The 20,134-nt window shown below is 37.8% G+C and overlaps 1 long non-coding RNA gene across 1 annotated transcript in view; it reads left to right on the forward strand.

The window, feature by feature from the left end:
* The first annotated feature begins 1,437 nt into the window (after positions 1-1,437).
* Positions 1,438-20,134, forward strand: part of LOC122180373 — an 80,208-nt gene continuing 61,511 nt past the window's right edge. Inside the window, exons 1-2 of the long non-coding RNA XR_006179037.1 lie at positions 1,438-1,476; positions 2,610-2,695. This is a non-coding gene — a long non-coding RNA (uncharacterized LOC122180373). The remainder of the gene's footprint in view (positions 1,477-2,609; positions 2,696-20,134) is intronic.

Consider the following 20,134-nt stretch of genomic DNA (forward strand, 5'->3'; position numbering starts at 1 on the left):
GTATTTGATACAGATACTGCCCAGTATTGCATGGAAAATACCTGAAGATATCCTAGTAGATGCTGAAACTGAAATATTTAATTTCAAATTACTGGATTTAAAAAGATGTCAAAGATATATTTGGGATGGAATAGACTGCTTGTATCTTGTGGTATAGCCTATATAATTGCATTTGTTTATCTAAAAGATGATAGTTATATTATTCCTTCTTCAGCAGTCTAGCTATCATGAATTTTCTGATGCTTCCAAAGAAGAGCAAGTGATGAGTGTTTGGCTTAAATTACACAAACAACTATTATTTACCCCAATTTTGTTTTCTTCCATTCACTTGCTCACATGTTCACTTACCTTTTGTGCTTATTTGTAAAAGAATAGTGATGTAATCATGTTCCATTTAACAAGAACATCATACAGCTGCCTGACTCTATTTTAAATATGCTACTTCAAATTATATCAGTTCCGTTACTGTTTTCTTCCTTTTGTGAATAGAGCTAGGCAAAGAGCTAAGGAAAAACCTTCAAATTGTGTGAAAACAAACTTATGTCAACACAAAACTAAAAAAGAAAAGAATGTGTGTGCCTGAGCATTTCTGAATGACCAGCGTGGAGATGTCCTTCTGGCTCCAGGACTGGATATCCCAGGGCATGCCATGCAGCCATCTGCTGGCATCTGTACATCCTTTTGGTGAGCAGTGCAGCCCTGCTCAGTAAGAACAGCAAGCTGTGCTATGGCAGGGTCTGTTGCTTCTGCAGAAATGCCTGTTGTGCCCTGTGGGTGCATCTGCTTGAGTCTTGGCCTAGGCAGCAGTATTCCAGTTTGGAGCAGAAACGCTTTTCACAGAACAGATGCTGTGGTGGTTCTGCTCAGTAGCGTGGTCACTCTATTTCTAGAGAGCTCTTTTGTTGCTACCCACATCTCTTCCCTGATTTTTTCCCCCACAGAAATGTAGCGCAGGAGCAATTCCTATTTAGCAAAACATTTATGGAAACGTGTATGCTTTTTCTTTGTTTTATTTATTCTCCTTGACCCATCCAGTAAATATACCGGAGATAGAATGCGAAATAAAATCAGCCTTTTTCCATGATAGTTTTATGGAAACCAAATTTTTTTTTTTTTGTGAATATGGGCAACACTTATTTGATTAAAACTTTTCAGTGCTTTTATTGTATATGAATGAAGGTACACTTCTATCTAATCAAACCATACTAAATGCACTGTTTTAAATGTGATCATTTTACAGAGCTGAATGCAACTTTGAACAAAAATACTGGGATGGGTGCCGAGTCACGGCCTGAACCTCTGATTGATCACCTGAGGCAAGCAATGAGTCAACCAGAGGAGCACAGGTGTAGGCAATTCACCTCTGCTGCCTGGCTCCACCCCTTCTAGACCTATTTAAGAGCTGGCTGCCAGTTGGGAAGGGTTTCTTCAGGAGGTCACTGCTACTGGTGTTTTGTGAGTGAGCTCAGGATCGGGGTAAGCCTTGTATTTATTTTCTTTTGTTATCTTAGTTTGGGTTGCTTAGTTCTCTTGTTTATTTTGTGATTATATCATCCTAATATTTTTTGATTATACGGATGAGAAATAGACTGTTCTTGTGTAACAATATATAAAAAATGTGTAAGAATAATATGCATATTTTAAATGTGAAAGACTATTTAATCACATTGACCCAAGCCTTGCATTTGAGTAAATAAATCTTGTTTAAAGAAAGAAATCCTGTAGCATGGTAATAATAATTTGTACAGATCAGAAAATAAGTGAAGGTGGTGATTGATAAACAACCAAACTAGCCAGAGTGGGTTTCCAACTGACTGATGAATCATTTTGTTGAGGGGTGTTGCACAGGCACAACATAGCTCTGGTGCAGAGCAGTTGCTCTCCTGCACACTTCTTTTCCACAGGTGATCCAATGATGAGCTTAGCTTGGCCTCAGCAGGGAATGTGTGGTGATGTGTTAGTAAATTGATGCAAGCCTGTAATAGTGTAGAACTTCCTAGAAAATATTACCAGGCTGATTTTGAGAGCTGTGGTTACTATAGCTTCTTACAAAATGGCTGCTAATATGAGGCATGATGGCCTAAAATTAGCAGTGGACTTCACCTCTATCATTTAGATTTTATGGAAAATTAGCCACACCAAACAAGCTCTGTGGCTTTTTGCTCTTACGGAAACTGTAAATTTATTGAAAATCATTGCGTTAATTTATGTAATTTGTTGTGTGACTTATTTAGAAACAAAGAAACCCACCATACATACTCAGTTATTGTAAAACACTTTCAGGTGCAATTTAGATACCTACACCTGCTCACAGGGGAACACCAGTAGTTCTGTGAGTAATTACATGAAACACTTGAGAGCTGGGGAGGATTTTTCTGTCAGAAAAAATGCAAGTGGAAAGGCAACTGCTAAAGGGGAAATGGGCCATGGGATTTTATACTTTTGTTTATCTATTTTTGGTTTCCCTTTTTTTGCAAGCTTTACTTAAATTGAGATGAAGGGAAAGTGAGAAGATGAGCACAGCTGGTCTCTAATGAGAGTCCAGAGATGTTTCATTCTGGTGGGGTCACTTAGTGAGATGATGACTTACACCTGCCCTCTGTTGCAAGGTTGCTGATGTATGGGGCACCTGGTGTGGATATGAAGACAGTGTCTGGTGCTACATGTGAAGGCATGACTGAGCTGAAAATTGAAGGTATGCTTGATAGATGCATCTTTTAACTCAGCTTAGAAATAATGTTCAAGTTATGCTAGATAATTTGTTTTGTGGCTCCTAAATGCAGGTAGAAGTGCTCTTTGGTGTAGCTGAGGTAGTGTCTATTGTAGAGTTCTGAGGGTTTGATTGAGTGTAGCTTCTCATGTAAGAACTAAAACAAAGAACTGTCTTGTAATTCTGCAAGTATCTTTGCTATGTTTTAGTTACGGCCTCTTCCTGACCTCATGTTGCTCTGTATTTTCACTGGGTGAAACAGTTGCTGTGAGCACTTTCTGGGAGAACTGAGGTGATAGGTTGCAATGAATGATAATCTAAATGAATTTGATATGATTTTTTTTTTAGATGGACTCATTTGAAAATCCATTCAAATACTGCTGTGTGTTGTGTTTGTGGTGTAGAAAGAAAGTAGGCCATGTTTATGAGAGGGAGTTGCCTGATCTGAAATAAATGTGTTTTGAGGAGATCTGGATGGACATGCTTGGCAAATAATAGAACTTATGGGTACCTGATGAGGTACTTTGGAAAGGTGGTGTTTATAGTTGATTACTGAAAAACTGAGAAATGAAGTATTAAAAAATGTGGAACTTACAGTGGAATTACAGAAAGTGATATGCTGATAAAAGGCAAGGATGTTGGAAAATAAGAACTTCAGAGAAATTGCTAAGATTCTTTGTGATCTAGAATAGAAATGTAACTATTATCTGAATTATTTTTATTCAAAAGAAAATCAACATGTAATTTGATGACTTTCTGATAACTATTTTTCTGCCTGATACTACAAATGCTTCTTAGTTGTTTGCTTGTTTGTTTCTGTCTCCAAAAACTGCTTGAACTTTTTTTGTTTCTTTCTTAAATCTATTATACAATTTGTGCTTTTGTAGCCTTTTATGCACTTCATCCTTCTGCTAGATGAGACTAGATTTGAAAATAATCAAGGAATAGCACTTAGCAGAGTAGCAGACCATGTGGAGGCTTGCTCAATATCTGATCAACTTTGGTTATTATTAATTTTATATTGAAGAAAGAGAAAGAGAGGACATCTGAATTTTAGTTGATTGTTCAAAATTGTAGCTAATTTAATGTGGAGTTTTGGATAGAGTAAACTCTAGACTGTAGAAGCTTAATTACAGATTGCATCCTCCTTAAGTGTTGAGAGGTGGTACCTCGTAACTGAAAAGGTGCAACAAAGTTTCAGTGAACAATTGGTATCCCATGGTTTAAGAATTACAGTTGCAAGAATGAAATTGTAGCTTTAGAAAAAAGCTGTTATGAAGTGAACTTACTGACTTCATAGAGCTCATTTCCTGAATGTAATACAAATTGGAAATGCATGGGGTTCTGTATTCTATCTAGTATGTTTTCAGTACTATAGTAAGTTTTGAAATGCATCTGTAATATTGCAGTTCTAAAAAGTACAACTAGCAACTTTGCTTGTTTGGTTGTTTTGGTTTATTCCCCTCCCCCCTTACATTATGTTTGGTAGTGTATGGCATGTTTTCTACATTGGTATTTGTCAAGGGAGGTTTCAAGAGCCTTAATGTCAAGCAACTGTGTATCTGCTTGAAAGCAAGCAACAATTCAAGTGCTTATGGCTGATGCTCTGTTTGTTCCCACTGGGCCTGCTGTTATATAGTATGACTATGTATTGTTAGCTTTGTAACATCTGATCTGCAGCCCAGACTGAAGTTGAGGTGAGAATGATCTGGGATAATTACAGGCAACATTTGCTGTGTCCTCATCCCAGTGCAGAAGGTATGAGTTCTTGGATGCTTTGTAGAAAAGCATCCTAGGAAAGACTCGAAGTGCTAGTATCAAAAGGCTGGGAAAACTTGTGCTAAACTTCATTTGCAATGCTGAGTAATCTGGTTTAAAGAGACTAAGTATTATCCACAAACCTATGAGTGGATGTATTTATGTATTGCAAGTATCGTATGTATGTATTGATTGGCCTTATGTTTATGGGATGGAAGTAACAGGCTGACTTGAGAGATCTTGTTCTTGTGCTGTTTTTCTGAACTTTCTCTATATTCAACCCAGTTGCAAATAAAGACTTGAGAGTTTTTTAGTGTTACACATAGTCTTAGCTTCTTGAATAATGACTTCTGTGGCTTAAAACCTATAAATCAGTTCCTCATGGAAATTAGACCAAAGTCTGCAACCAAATTAATGTTACATATTATTGTAATTTTTTGCACTACATCTGTCATAAACTTGAGATTTCCTACATCCACCTCAAGACTTCAGCCATATTACTGTGAAAGTTTTGCCAGAAATGTGAAAGATCTCTTTGAAGTTTTCATTCTTTTTTGTTCACTGACTGCAATCGGAGGTTACAAGGGATGAAAGAAGGGGAGTCCTAAGGCCACAATGCAATGAGAAGTGAGTGCAGTAGGTGTGTAGTCAACCCTTTTCTGTGTATTAGTACAGGAAGCTCTTCTAAAAGGAGCACCACAACTTGTGAAAATAGTGGAATGTAGTAACTGCAATATTGTACTTTCTCCACAGTGAATATATAAAAGTAGGAGACAAAGCCAGGTGTGAGATTCATGTGGTTTATAATTGTTTAGAAAGCAGAAGGGACTTCATTAACATGATCTGGTTCATGATAAGGATTCTTTGGTCCTTCTTAACCTAAAAGAAGGAAATGCTACAGGTTAAAGCTACTTTCAGTACAGTTTCTTACTATTAAAGTTGGTGTTGATAATATAAACTCTCTGCACACTTCTGTAAAGATCCTAAATAAAAGGATATCTTAACTGCTGTTTAGCTAGTTTCTTATAGAAGCAGAATCTTATCCATTCACTAACAAATTCAAATGTATGATTTCAAAGTGTCTTATGAGTATTTTTGCATGTTCTCAGTAAGTCGTCTTCTGTGTGCTTCAGAAAGCAGGACCTTAAAATGTATGTCTTGTACTACTTTAGTTTAATGGGCTGTCAGCTGTCCAGGCAGATCCAGTACAAAGTCAGACATGTCTTTAATCTTCAAAGAACATAACGAAAAAAGTGAATATATTTAGTTGTTGGCTAGGAGGTACAAAACAACTGAGGAGCAAAACAGTACTTTCTTTTTTCTGACTTGAATTAGGTAATTGAAATTGTAGCTGTCCCTGTGTGTAAAACATCCTCATAGTTAGTGAGGGGTTTACTGAAGAGTAAGTGCTCATTTGTCTCTATTTAGTAAACAGTCATAAACTCAACACTTGCTCAGTTTTTTATATTCCGTTCATTTAAATGAAGTGTGTACGTAGCTCTTGATGCCTTGTAACATAAAAGTGGGGAGTGGAGGGGAAAGGGAGGAAATATTTCATCTGAACTGAATAGAGTTCGAGTTTCTGAGAGTAAGATTAGGTTTCCTCTTTCTGTAAAGAATTAAAACAATAGGAGATGCATATGCACAAATGGGTTGTATGTATGAATTGTCTGTTATTTTAAACAAATATCTTTTATGCTTGCAATTAAAAATACTTGACCTTTACTTTCCTCTAAGTTCAGAAGCTGTGCAATAGTCTCAAAGCCCAGATCTCTGAAGTTATTAAAGGTTATTACATCCATAGAAAAAAGAATTGCATTAGTATAGGAGCTAAAAATCCTTACTGCTTGGTTTTCAGAACAACTATATATCACTAGCAGTGATCCTCAGGAACAGGATAGTCTTAAGTCATTATTATAGGACAATTAGTCAAGTACATGACGTGCTTTGCTCCTCCTGGACACAGGGTAATAGCTGAAGGAGAAGAAGGAAGGAGAAGATCAAATTTGTACTCAAACATGTTCTAGAAGCAAAATACGTGTTAATATAAAAATCATTTTTGTCACTTCACCCAGACTAGTTCTTTATTTCCTCTAGAGGTTCTCAGGAGTTAGACTTGAAGAGTAGCTGCTCTGAGCACTGGTGGAGTTGGCATATGTATGATGAATGAATTCGGTTTCATGGCCAAATTGCTTATCCAGACATGAAGGAAATCAAGCTTGTTTATTCTCCTTTCCCCTCTCTGTTCTAGCCTATTTCTGCTATTCAAACTTTAATTTACCCTTTGCATTAAATTATTCACTTGGAGCCTTTTTGTATATTGTTATTTTTAAGTTCTTAAGATTTTGCAAAAAATAAAGCTCTGAAGGAGGGAGAGTATCATGCCGTGTTCTATTTTAGCTGGAATTGTGTGTTGTACTTATAGCACCAATATATACATAACTAAATTAAAAACACTCTTAAAAGATCAAATTAGCTGAGTAAACTTGAAATTCAAACTGTTGGGGGAAGAGGAAGACTGAGATATAATTTAAACTGGAATAATGAGTTTTCATCATGAAAATGTGTTTACCACCCAGTATGTCATACCTATAATAATGCTAGACTTCTGAAGACTACTTGGTTGAAAGTAGTAGCAGTATTCTTTTTGTTGTGGAACTAATTACATTCTCAGAGAGCTACCAGTGTTGTCTGTAACTACCACAAGCTTGGTAAACATCAGTCTGTTGTGTGATGGTCTTACATGACATGGGTAGTTGGTATAGCTTGGGGTCTGTAGGATTATGATAGGGCTCCATCAAGAGTCTTGAAAGCATAGTGCTGTATTTTCACGTTGTTTTATAATTAAGTAAACAATTACAACATGTTCCCTTCTTTGGATTTGAAGGTTGGATTGTTTGGTGGATCAAGAATTGTTCTAAAGGACACAGCCAATTTTGGTCAATGACTTCATGTCCAGGTGTCAGATGGTAATGAGCAGCATCCCCTGGTGTCTGTCTTGGATCTGATATTCTTAAAAATCTTTATTAGTGACATAAATAATGGGATTGAGTGCAACCTCAGCTAGTTTGCTGATGACACCAACCTGAGCAGTGCAGTTGATGAAGCAGAAAGAAGGAATGCTTTTCAGAAGGACCTTGGTAAAGTTTAAAGGTGGACCTTTGTGAACCTATTGAGGTTCAACAAAGCCATGTGCAAGAGTTAAGGTAATCAGAATATTTATACAAACTGGGTGAAGTCCTTGAGAGTAGCCCTTCTGAGAAGGACTCAGGAGTCCTGGTTGATGAAAAACTTATCACGAGTCAGTGGTCTACACCTGCAGTCCAGAAGGCCAGTGGTATCTGGGACCCCATCAGAAAAAGGGTGGCCAGTAAGTCAAGAAAGGTGATTGTTCCTGTCTGTTCTGCCCTTGTAAGGCCCCGACTGGAGTACTGCATTCAAGTCTGGTGCCCCTAACACAAGAAAGGTGTGGAGCTTTCGGAGAGGCTCCAAAGGAGGGCCAGGAAGATGATGTAAGTGCTGTAGCAACTTTCCTATGAAGACAGGCCAAATGAACTGGGCTTGTTCGGCTTGAAGAAGAGAATGCTATGAGGAGACCTCATTGCAGCCTTCCAGTATTTAAAGGGAGTTGATAAACATGAGGGAATTCAATTTTTCATATGGGTAGATAGTTCCTCATAGACAAAGGGAAATGATTTTAAAGGAAGGTTGAGGTTAGATGTCAGAGGGTTCTTTTTTACTGAGAGAATGGCGAGGTTCTGGAGAAGGTTGCCTGAAAAGACTGTGGATGCCCCATCTCTGGAGTTGTTTAACACCAGGTTGTATGGGGCCCTGTGCAGCCTGATGTAGTACCTGATCTAGCAGCTGGCAACCCTGTCAATGGTACAAGGGTTGGAAGTTGATTATCTTTGAGGTCCCTTCCAACCCAAGACGTTCTCTGGTGGTCATAGAACATCATGATTAGATACTAAAAAAAAAAAAAAGTCAGTAGAAGAACTGCTGAAGTTTTTGATGCTTGGATGCTTTCTGGCTCTCTTTGAATTGAGTATCCCTGTGTGTTTGAGCAGAGGTCTTCGAACTGCAGTCAAATCACCTTCAACTTCTCGAGAAATATTGAAAGAGTTTAAGCATTAAGAAGATAAGGTGTTGTTGCTGAGATCGAATTATGCCAAGTCAATCTGATTTCCTTCTGTGCTTGAGTAATGAGCCCTGCAGCCCAAAGAGAAGCTGTAAAGTTTCGAATAGTTGTGTGATATTCTCATAAACAAATTAGGGAAACTAATTCTAGGTGAGTGCAAAACTAATTAAGAAAAACACTGGGAGTATTTATCTGTCAAACTTGAAGCTGCATTGGTTGTGATCTTCATTGGTTCCTTCTGCATTTGGTTCTGTTCATTATTTTTTTTTTTTTTTTAGCAACTTGTATAATAGAAAAAGCATTAAGCCTGCAAGTTACTACATAATACTATTGTAAGAAAAATGACAGATACAGATAGGAATAGGTGAAGTGGAAGTGTCTTTAAACAACTGGCATGTGAATTGACGGCAAGCCTGAAGTTTAGTTCCAGCTGAATTTTCTGCTGTACAAATGGGAAGAAGGTACCAGTGAGGTGGAAATCTTGCACAAAAGAACAGGCAACAAGCTGAGCATGAGGTCTTTCATAAATGTCCTTGACAAATGGATGAGTGCCATCCGTCTTTCAAGTAATCCTTCTCTGTTTAGCACTGGCAAGCCTTTATACAGAACAGTTTATGCAGATTTGGGTAACAAATGTTGGGTTAATTTATTTAAGCCACTCACTGCTAACTCTCTCCTCCTTTCTTCTCTTTTTCTCATGCCTACCGAAATCTGTAAGTCTACTGAATCTATAGAAAGTGAGATGCTGGTGACAAAAGTTGTGAGAAATATTTGCTTCTGAAGAATTGTGGGTAGGATAAGTATTATGGGCAAACTTAGTGGTACAAGTTGGTTGGTTGGCTCTTTGTGTTTGGGCTTTTTTTGTGGTTGTTTTTGTTTGTTTTAATGAAGTAGGTAGCAGAATGCTGTCTTAATGGAATGTTATTTGTACAAAAATACTTGATAAAAAAACAGGCAGTGGCTTAGATTTGTCTTCATGTGTTTTTTTTCCCTCTTGATTTTGAGCATTTCCTATTCCCCTTGGCTCTGTTTTCTGTAATCTAATGATGTGCTTTTGAGTTTTCATTTAGCTGCTGTCCTTGAAAGTCCCTGAGATTGAAGCCATGCTGCACAAGCTAATTGGTGGGCTGATCCTTGATCAGCCTGAAGTATGTCATGATCTTGTGAACACAGAAAAATGTTGTTAGAATACTTGCTATTAAGAATGCCTTTTACACTCAAGACTTTCTTTTTTTAAAAGGGCAAAGAAAGACTGTACTGTAATATAGTCTTTCTGTATGCTTGGCTACTGCTGTAACAGTTTATATTTGTCTTTATTCAGTCTTAAGTGTTTCATTAAGTGTTTAAAGCAAGCTATGTATATATATATTTCTGTAAGCTTTTCAGCAAGCCTTTGAGCAACTATATTCCCCAGTGAACATTGACTGTATTAGATCAGGTGTCAAACGAAGCATAACCTGTCTGGATCTGCTGTTCAGCTCATTCAGCTCCTCTCGTGGTCTGTATGTCTGTGATGCTTTATATCTAATATCTATGCCCCATCTAATGTTAGGTTTATAGCTGCACAACCTCCGGTGTTTAGAGTCCTGTAGAAACTGAGGCAGAAATAACTGAAAGACGAAAACCGAGTCTTGCATCTTCATTGGGAGGCTTCCTAGAAAACCAGAATTGCAAGAAATGAGGTAATGAATGAGAGGATTTTTCTGTGAGTGTAAAGAAAGGCTTAAAGGACTGTTTTCCTTTTTAGACTTCTGTTTGATGCATCTCTGCTTTCTTTTGCTTATGCTCAGTATCAGTGATTTTTCCCTGTAAATTAGTGGTTTTCAGTAAATTAATATAATGTATCTGGATTTGTGATAGCAGATCTTAAGTTTTCCAAGAGTAAAGTTTAGGGCAGAACAGGCTAGATCATCGCTGGAAACTAGTACAGCTCCATTAGTATCAGAGACAACACTAATTTACATAAGCTGTGCTTCTGACCTTTTGTTCTTGTGAAACTTCAGAAAAATTTGCAGTTTAATGTGGAGTTGTTTTTCAAACCAATTTAATTTTAAATGTTTCTGTGATACAGATAACTTTGCTTTTAACTGTCATGAAAGTCCAAACTAAAGCAAAGTGTAACATAATCAAAATGCATCAAGAATGCAGCTCGTTTATTAGGTAAATTTTGACTTATCTAGTGTCCTTGAGTTTCTGAGTTCCCTCTGATCTTGCATTAAAAATTCTCCTTGTGTCTTCTCCAACACTCATTATCACTCATTAAGAGTTGAGATTCAAAAATTAGAAGTAAATGTAAGATTTTTTTTGAAAAGCAGCTGAGTTTTCCTTTTACAAATCATCCTTTCCAGACATCAAACTCGATTCAAGCTTTGAAAGAGGGCAGCTATGAATGGACACTGTGGGTTCAGGCAAGTTAGTTGCACGTTCAAAAACATGGACAAGAAAGCTGACTTTATTAAATTGTTCTTGTAGGATCCTCTCATCTTGACTAAAACAGATCTTTTGAGCTGTTATTTAAGAATAAATACAGTAAGTCTAAAAACCCCGTGTAAACAAAAATCAAACAGTGGTTTTACTTTTTTAGTGAAACACATTTTACTGAAAGTATAAGTAAAAAGATATTTAAGTTACCTTACTGAACATCCCTAGTTAGAAATTGGTAAATGAGCCGGAGTTTAAAAAAAAAAAAAAAAAACAAAACTGAATAACAACTGAGCCCAGAAATGAAGAGAAATTCCAGGGTATTGTTTCATTTGATACTACAATATCTTTGCACGTGCTGCTGATAGCCATATGCTGGAGAGTGCAGGTTTCTTTCACTCATTCAGTTAGGTGTCAGTAGTAGTAATAATTACTTGGTGTTTGCCTAAAGATAATTCCCAAGTTGAATTTCCATTTGGGGATGAAATGTATTTCTGGCACTGAGATCAAGATGTGTAGTTAAAATAACTGACCATGTTACTGTTTTTATTATAGAGCTGTGGGTAGTGCCTTGCTTGTCTCTCCCCTCGGAATGGGCTTGTTCATGTTATTGTTCAGTAGGCTATGCAGTATCAGTATACTATGTAGTCCTTCCCTAAAATACTATACTAGCCTTGCTGCTGCTGCTTTGGAACAGGGTACTGGTACGTGCTGGGAAGTTGGCTCTGCAGCTCAGTCTGATGTCTGATAGCTGGACACAGCATCTGAATTCAATTTCTGTGTCTGTATTCATCTTTGTTATATTAAGCATATTTTCATGTGTCTGTTTTCAGTAAGTCTGCCGTGTACTTCATATTCCCTAATGAATATGTTTCAATAAGCAGGACTTAATGTATAGAATGTAATTATTTATTGAGAATTATATTAATGAGATAGGGCAGAATTTTTGCCTCTGTGAGGAGATTGGTTAGTTGATTTCTTGAGCGCCTGTCATAAGTGCTTGAGAAATATTTACTTATGGATGGACCACCATAAGAAACAGAATTTCCCAGGCATGTGTCCATTTGATTGTGTTGTGACAATTTGAGTGTTTTCTACGTGATGTGTTTTTGCTGACATGATTATCCAGGGTATGTTTCTGTTTGCAGTTGGTGCTGCTGTACTACTCACAAACATTAATATTGCTCAAATCGGGAATGGAATGGGGGATTACACTGATGAAAATGCCATTGAGTACATAATACTTGAAGAGCTTAGAGGGATTTAAAAATAAGAAAAAAAAAAATCAAAGATAGAAGAAAAAAATATCCTGTATCCCATCAGTGACCTGGAAAAAAAATTATTTAGGACAAATTAAAACTAAATGGATATTGTTATATGGAGAATGAAGAGAAAATGGGAGAGATACAAAGTAACTAGTATCTGAAAAACCTGAAGACCTACATCTCCTTTCGAGAGGATGCCATCTGTTTCTCAGGCAAGTCAAAGTAAATATTTCTTGTAGAAGAAATAAATAAAATTGACTGAGACTTATTTTAATGTACTTTAAGATTCTTATCTTTCCCTCTATAAATCAAGATAATGCAGACTTGCCTCCATGCCCGCCCCCTCCTGCCCTCCCCTTTCAACAACCACACTCATTCAAGAAACAAATAAGCAAACCTGTTTGGCGTGGACAGCTACTCTTATGGTGGGATCAGTAGTTTAGAATGAGCTGGATGTGTTTCACTTGTTAGGAAAACCGACAGACCAGGCCATCTTGTTTAAATGGCAGCCATGCTTGGCAAAGCAAGAAAATGCAGTCTAGATGGAGAGCTTTTCTTTATTGTCACCTTCCATAATTAGAGATCAAATTGTGGATGAGCATCTGTGTAGGCTACTTCATTCCATCTCCTAGGATGTCAGCCCCTGGTGCTGACTTGATAATTTCTGCTCTCTGCTGATTGGCTGGGCTGATGAAGAAGAGAACTATTACTTGCATCTATTGGCACTTCATGTGCTTGTGTCAAATAGTTTGTCTTATGGCTTGACTCTAAGCTGCCTCCTTCTGAAGAACTTGGATAAAACTTAACTGTGCCCTGTTCTTTCTTACCTTTTTATGGTTGCAGCCTATTTTAAGTGACCAAGTACTTTGCTATTTTTCCTAATTACTTCTAAGGAAAAAAAGCCTCAAGTCTCAAAAAACCCTGTAGTCTTCCAATCCTATTCTGTGATTGTTCTACAAACAGTCTTTGTTGCTTTTCTTATTTATAGCTTTCTAGTAAACATTTGTACTATTAATATGGAATCACAGAATAGCTATTTCCAAGGTATGCTAGCTTATCTTACTGCCATTTTTTTGGGGGTAGGGGTGGGGAACCCCAGTTTTCTGATAATATACCACGTGATGGAGTGTCCTGTTTGTACTTAAGGTGTTGTCCTTCATATTCAGGTTCTGACAAAGGAGCTGCTCTTTTTTGAGGAAGCTTAGGAGGAGTGACGGCTGGGGGCACTTGTATTCTCTCCCTACAGTAATGTGCCTGTATAGCTCCTTCTGTTCAACATCTGCAGTTGGGTATGCAGGCGGCATTCTGCAAAATGGACCCTGTATATGGTTAAAATTATTACTGCCTGAAGACAAATTCTTTGATTGTACAGCAGTGCAGAAGGAGCTGGAAGCTTCATGAAATACTTCTGTTGGTCCTTCCTTGAGGTTTTTAAATCATAATAGTGAATAGGTGGTAATTTCTAATAGTATGTAAAACTGTGATAAAATAGGGTCATTGACAGATTTAGTTGGTAATAGGCTATAAGCTGTCAATGTGCAACTACATCCTGGCTCAATAATTTCACTGCAGGGCTCTCATTCAGACCATTCAGCAAAAATGTATCCTCTCCATCTATCTTTTTGGTAGAAACACTGCAAGTATCACCTTCCTGTAGAGACTGAGTTGTCTAGGAGCAGTACCTACCCTCCCCCTGGTGTAGATTTTTACTTGTGTTGGAGGCTTGAATCTCTTTTAATCTTAGCATGTTTCACCCTTTTTTGTTAAGAGTTAATAGTCTCCTAATGGCCATATGCTCAACCAAGAATTAATGCAGTAGCTAATAACAAGCTGCTAGTTTCCTTCTAAAGTGAGTGTCTCTTACAATGGCCTGCTCTGAAAATGAGACACAGATAAGTAACAGCTCTGAACTGCATGTGGCCTCTTATCTGTGTCTCCTAGCCTGCTGTTGGTTGATTTTTATAACTAAATCGAGTCTCCAGTAAATGTAAAAGTTAAAGAGTAAGGACTCTCCATTTTTGAAACTTTTGGAATCTATGACAGGGTTGTCTTACTTCTGAGCATTATGTGTGCTGTTTTGCCCTAAGGGATTGTTTTTGGTAGGATGATGCTCGGAAAGAGGAGTGTTTTTAAACTGGGGTACACTTAATAAGAGCTGTCATCCTGAAGTGGTGGAAATAAACTCATAATACAGAAATGTGTGTGCATATGTTTTTAAAGAAGACTTTTCCTTCCCTGATTTTAAAAATTGAAGTCTTAATCGTGAAAACTAGTATCTACAATTTCATCTTAATCTCTGATTTCAGACAAGTTATTCATTTTGCTTGAGAAAAGTCACTTTTTCAGGAAGTTCCAAGCTAGTCCCAGAATTATATCTTGAATATAATTGAACATAACATTCATTTTCATTTTTCCTGCTCTTGGCTGATAGGAACTTTCTGTATGTTTTAAATGTTAGACTTGTCTCAAATGTCATTCAAGATATTTTTCTCATTTATAACTGTTTTCTGCATCTCCTTCAGTAATTCCAGTCTATTGCCTTTTACCACGTACTGCCTGCTGGCACCTGCAACGTATTCAGGTCACATAAGTTCATCCGATACAGTGATTATTTGAGTGAGAATGCTCAAGTGAGTAGCTCAATTTTACCTTACACTACAGCAACAGTAGAAAATAAGTTTTTCAGTGAATGCTTTGTTTTATTTCTTTGCTATGGAAATCTTTCTAGTTTTAAATGAGCACTACGACTAAGATAGTCTCTTTATATGACTAAACTTTAAAAATATTTTCTACGTTTTAGCTTTCAAGTGACATTTCTTGTGCTTTCTTTTCTATGTAAATTAGTGGTAGCATTTTATCTGATCAGAGAACATCTGTAAGATGGTTCTGTCAGAATGTGGACACACACAACTCAACAGCAGATGCATTGACCAGCTAAACTGAACTAATTCATCGAAGCAGTGTTATGGATGATATACTTGAGCTTCAGAAAAGATACAGTCTTTCAGTATGGTTATCTTTTGTGTTTTTTTTTTCTTTTTTATCACCTGAGGATGTCCACAAGTAAATTGTTGATAATGTAGCTGCTGGGATGTGGTGCCACTCAGTTTTCCCATTCAGAGATCTTCAGGGAGAGATGAGCCTTGTATGCTGTGTAGGGGGGGGGAAACTTTAACTCTACAAAAATGCTTCTGCAGCAAAGATTTCTTTTCTTATGTCAGAGAAGTCTCTATCAGGAGATCTATTAAACCGAGATGTGTGAACCCAATATTCTCTATTCACAGCTCTGGAGTTTGCTTCTTTACTACTTTTCTTTTTTGTTTGTGTGTCTGGTTTTCTTGATGGTGTGGGTTTCTTTAGTTAGTTTGCTTTTAATAGACATAAAAAGTGCACTTGTGGACTTCCAAGAAAAAAGATTAAATTCCCTTATCCCATTAGATGACTACTATTGTCGTCATCCTCTGAAACAATTGACCAAGATGTAAATGGAGGTGGTAGCATTCAGTGTTAAACTGTCTAATGGCTTTTAGCCCAATTATTTCAGTTGCTGTTCTGCAGACTAACAGCATCTATTTCAGTTCAAGCCCGATAGCATTTTCCCTACTGTTTTGTGTGTTGTGTTTTTTTTAGCCTTTTCTACTAAATTATAGGCAGAAAATATTTCTAAAAACAAACCTGAGTAGGTATACTTTAATCTGTTTGAAAACTCTTTGGATCTCCTGCGTTTTTCCGGCTGTTGTGATTTGTACTGAGGCATAGACTCCTCAGTTCAAGAAAGACAGGGAACTTCTAGAGATAGTCAAGTGGAAGGCTACAAAGAAAAAGGCATGGAGAATCTTCCTTACAAGAAAAGGCTGAGAGACCTGGGGCTGTTCAGCCTGGAGAAGACCTGAACAGCCCTTCAACCTTGTAACCACAGTTCTTTCAGGTGCAGCCCAGGATATGGTTTGTTTTCTGGGCTTCAATGGCACAGTGCTGGCTTATGTCTAGCTTATCATTCATTCACCAGTATCCCCAAACCCTTTTTGACAGGGCTGCACTCAATTCCTATGTCACTCCATCTTGTATTGATAGTGGGGGTTGCCATGACCTTAATGCAAGACTTTGCATTTGGATATGTAGAACCTTAGGAAGTCCTCCTGGGTCCACTACTTGAATCTGTCTAGGTCTCTCTGAATGGCGTTGTCACCCTTGGGCATATCAGCTGTGTCACACTGGTGTTTTCCACAAACTTTCTGGGAGTGCATTCAATCCGTCAGCATGACTGATTAAGATACTAGGGAGCATTGGTCCCAGTACTGACCTCTGAGGGACACCACCTGTCACTGATCTTCATCTGGACATTGACTTGTTAGGCACCAGTTTTTGAGTATATCTTGTAATCAGTCCCCTATCCATCAAGTCCATGTCTTTTCAATTTGGAGAGAAGGATGTTTTGGGAGACTGTGTAAAAGGTCTTAATCAAGTCCAGACAGATGACATCAGTGACTCTTCCTTTGTCCACTGATGTAGTTACACCATCACAAAGGGCTACTAGGTTGGTCAGGCACACTGTCCTCAATAAAGCCATTCTGGTTATCCTATATCACTTTTTCTCTTCTGTGTGCCTCAGCATAGCTTCCAGGAGGATCTGTTCCATTTTTTTTCCTCTTACAGAGGTGAATCTGACAGGTCAGTAGCTCCCTGGGTTGTCCTTGCTCGCTTTCTGGAAAATGGGAGTGATATTGCCTTTTTCCTGATCACCAGGGACTTCACCTGACCACCATGACTTTTTTTTATTTGTCATCAAGAGTGGCTTGGTGATCAGATAAGCCAATTCCCTAAGAACTCTGGAATGCTTTTGGGATTGCTGGATGTTCAGGTTTCTTATGTGATTGCTGACCTTATCTCAGCTTTCAGTGTGAGGGGCATTGCTCCTTCATCTTCTGACCCCAAAGTAGGAACACTGAGGCAACAAGACATAAGAAAAAGTCTTTGGCAGTGCAGCTTAACCTTAGGGTTACTAATGTGAGTCTCCTTGCACCGAAATGACTCTGCTTCTCTCCACTGCACCACAAGTTCTTTAGCAAGGCTTGTAAGGAAGTCCCTGGAAATCACTTTACTTCATTATTTTACAGCGTGCTCCAGAGTAGTGTGTATTCTTTTATGCTAGAGCTGGAATTCTGACTTCGAAGAAGAAGCAGGCTAAACTTTATTTTCTATATAAAGAAAAAAGGAAGGAGCTGTGCTGTGTTTGGATGATTTAAATTTCTATATGCAGCTATCAAGTGCCTTAATAATGGATGTAATAAAAACTTCATTTATAGTTTACCCTAACACGGATTTCAAATTAAATTCTTCAACTGACTTGCTTTAGGTTTGTTGCCTAGCCTTTCTTCATTTATTCAGTTATTGCTAGTGTGCTCATCCAAACTTGGGAGATGTAGCAAAATGCAAGAAGTACTACAGAAGCACTACTAGTATAATGTGTTGTCTTCTTCCAAGTGAACTCCGTGCTAGGTTTGGGGTAGCTCCAGAGGTCTGGGAAACTGCTTTGTATAATCAATGAAACAATTATATAAAAGCAGATCAAAAGGACACCTGTAGCTTTCTCTCCCTAATGTTCCTCCTTTTTATAACATGTGAAAAACTATGTTTAAATTATACTTGTGCTCTGCATGGGAACTGCTGAATCGTGGCCTGGAACTGATTGATCAGCGGTTGTGAGCAATGAGTCAGCCATGGGAGCTAAGGTGAACGCAATTAACCTGTGTTGCCTGAAGGGGTGGAGTCTGGCTCCACCTCTCTTAAGACCCATTTAAGAGCTCACTAGCTGTGGGGAAGGAGATCCCGTTCTGGAGATCGCCTCCTCTGCAGTTTCATAGCGAGCCCAGGATAAGGGTAAGCATTTTATCTAGTCTGTTTTGGTGTAATAGCTGCATAGCCAAACCCTCTGGTATATTTCATAACTATAACATCTGTACATTCACTGATTGTACATGCTCTTTTCTTCAGGGGAAGTATCAATTGATAATTACATTTGATAATGGTTTTAGAGGTCAGAATGTGGCAGACTGAGCTGTCTCTGTAACACGCATGAAGCTGGAGTTGCTCAGACACAGGCCATCCAACATTGCATTCTGCACCTGAAGTGCCAACAGAAACTTCTATCCAAGTTCTTACTTCATTATGAAAAAATGTAAAAGTTGTGATGGAAATAGTAGAGTACAAGGTTTCCGAATATGTCTCCATGCTACCCTTCAAAATGTGGCTTGTACTGTCATAAGAAAAGATATTCTGCTAGGAAGAATTTTTGTCTTTTGCTGCTGCCAATTAGCAATCTTCGGAGTTACATGGATATAACAGTTAGTAGTACAGACTAGAAGAAAAGAGGAGTATGTGGGGAAAAAAAACAATTTATGTCCATAATTTACAGGTTTGTTTTTTCTTCACCATGATCAGCTGAATGCTGAGCAGAAGTTCAAAAAAAAAAAAAATCCAACCAACCAACCAAAAAAACAAAAAAACTTTGAGATATTGCATGACACTTAAGGAAGAACTTTTTCTTCTTATGAATCTTGCCATAGAGTAGCTCCTGGCAATTACGGTGAAGTAAGTTTGGATAGCAAATGCCTTTCCTAATTTATCAGGCAGAGCTTGTTAATATGATAGTCAGCATCTGATTGCTTCCAGTGTTAAGGCTGTTCCTATAATAGGTGCAAATGTTACCTCATTCACGAAATCACAGCATAGTTTGAAAACAATGAATATCTCTCCTGAGTAATCTCTTGAAAATAATCCATGCTTTCTTTCTCAGTTCTTCCTTCTCTAAAACAATTTCTGCTTTGGTCTTTCAGGAGGCTTAATGAATTTTATAGTCTACAATCCAGGGAGTAAAGAAATAAGTTGTCTCTTTCACTCTTCAAAAATTAAGTAACTGTTGGTAAGATTAAGTTACAGCAACAATTGAACAGTGGAAAGTTGTTTTTCTCTCTCTCAGAACTGTAGGGTTGTGGTTTTTCTTGCTTCCATTCTCTCCAGCATCCTGTTTCATTTATTTTAGAGTCCTTTTAAGTAGAAACCCTGAAGAACTGCCAATTTGGCTTCAATTGTAAGTGATGACTAAAGTTAGCTGGGTTATGATCTTGGCTGAACTGGAAATTGTACTAGCGTCTTATGACTACCTACTGTTTAGTGGCTTATGAGTTAGGCAAAAAACCACAGCTTTATTTTGAATGCAAGCAGATGAGTAAGATGGGAATGCAGCACAATTGAACTACATAAGCTATTCTTATTCAAAAATACGATGACCATTATTAGGGGAAAAAAAGACCTCTGTTTTCTTACTGTTAATAATAACTCAGAAATGAATATATAAAAAGTGAATTTTAGAAAACATCACGTATTCAAAATTAAGTTGTTCTTAGCAAATAATTCTTAAAATAATACTTCCAATTTCCTCATATGCAATTGGTAATGCAGTAGTGAGCTCCATAACATGAGAATAAGGATGAATTTCCAAGCCCTTTCAAGTAGCATCAAAGTTACCTAGAAGGTTATAGCTTCATTAGGCTGCTCCAATAGTCCTAGGTGGATCTGTCAAAAGGGGGTGGAGTAACTTGAACTAAAGTGGTTACTAGAAAGTATGAGGGCTGCTTTGAAAGTAATACCTCCTATTTCATTGACATTTATGGTGCCTGCCATGCAAATTGTGGGTATTAGAGCAGTGAAGGAGTAGGTGGTGTGTTTCAGCAGCAGGAACAGTAATATTAAAAAAAACAAAACCAAGACGTTCTTTCTGACCATGCACAGCTGTCACACTATGAAATGAAGAGCATCTTGGTGAGTTCATCTATGTGAGTC

This window comes from Lagopus leucura, unplaced genomic scaffold (genome assembly GCF_019238085.1).
Source record: "Lagopus leucura isolate 7727_CA_CO unplaced genomic scaffold, USGS_WTPT01 Super-Scaffold_100004, whole genome shotgun sequence".
Taxonomy (NCBI): Eukaryota; Metazoa; Chordata; class Aves; order Galliformes; family Phasianidae; genus Lagopus; species Lagopus leucura.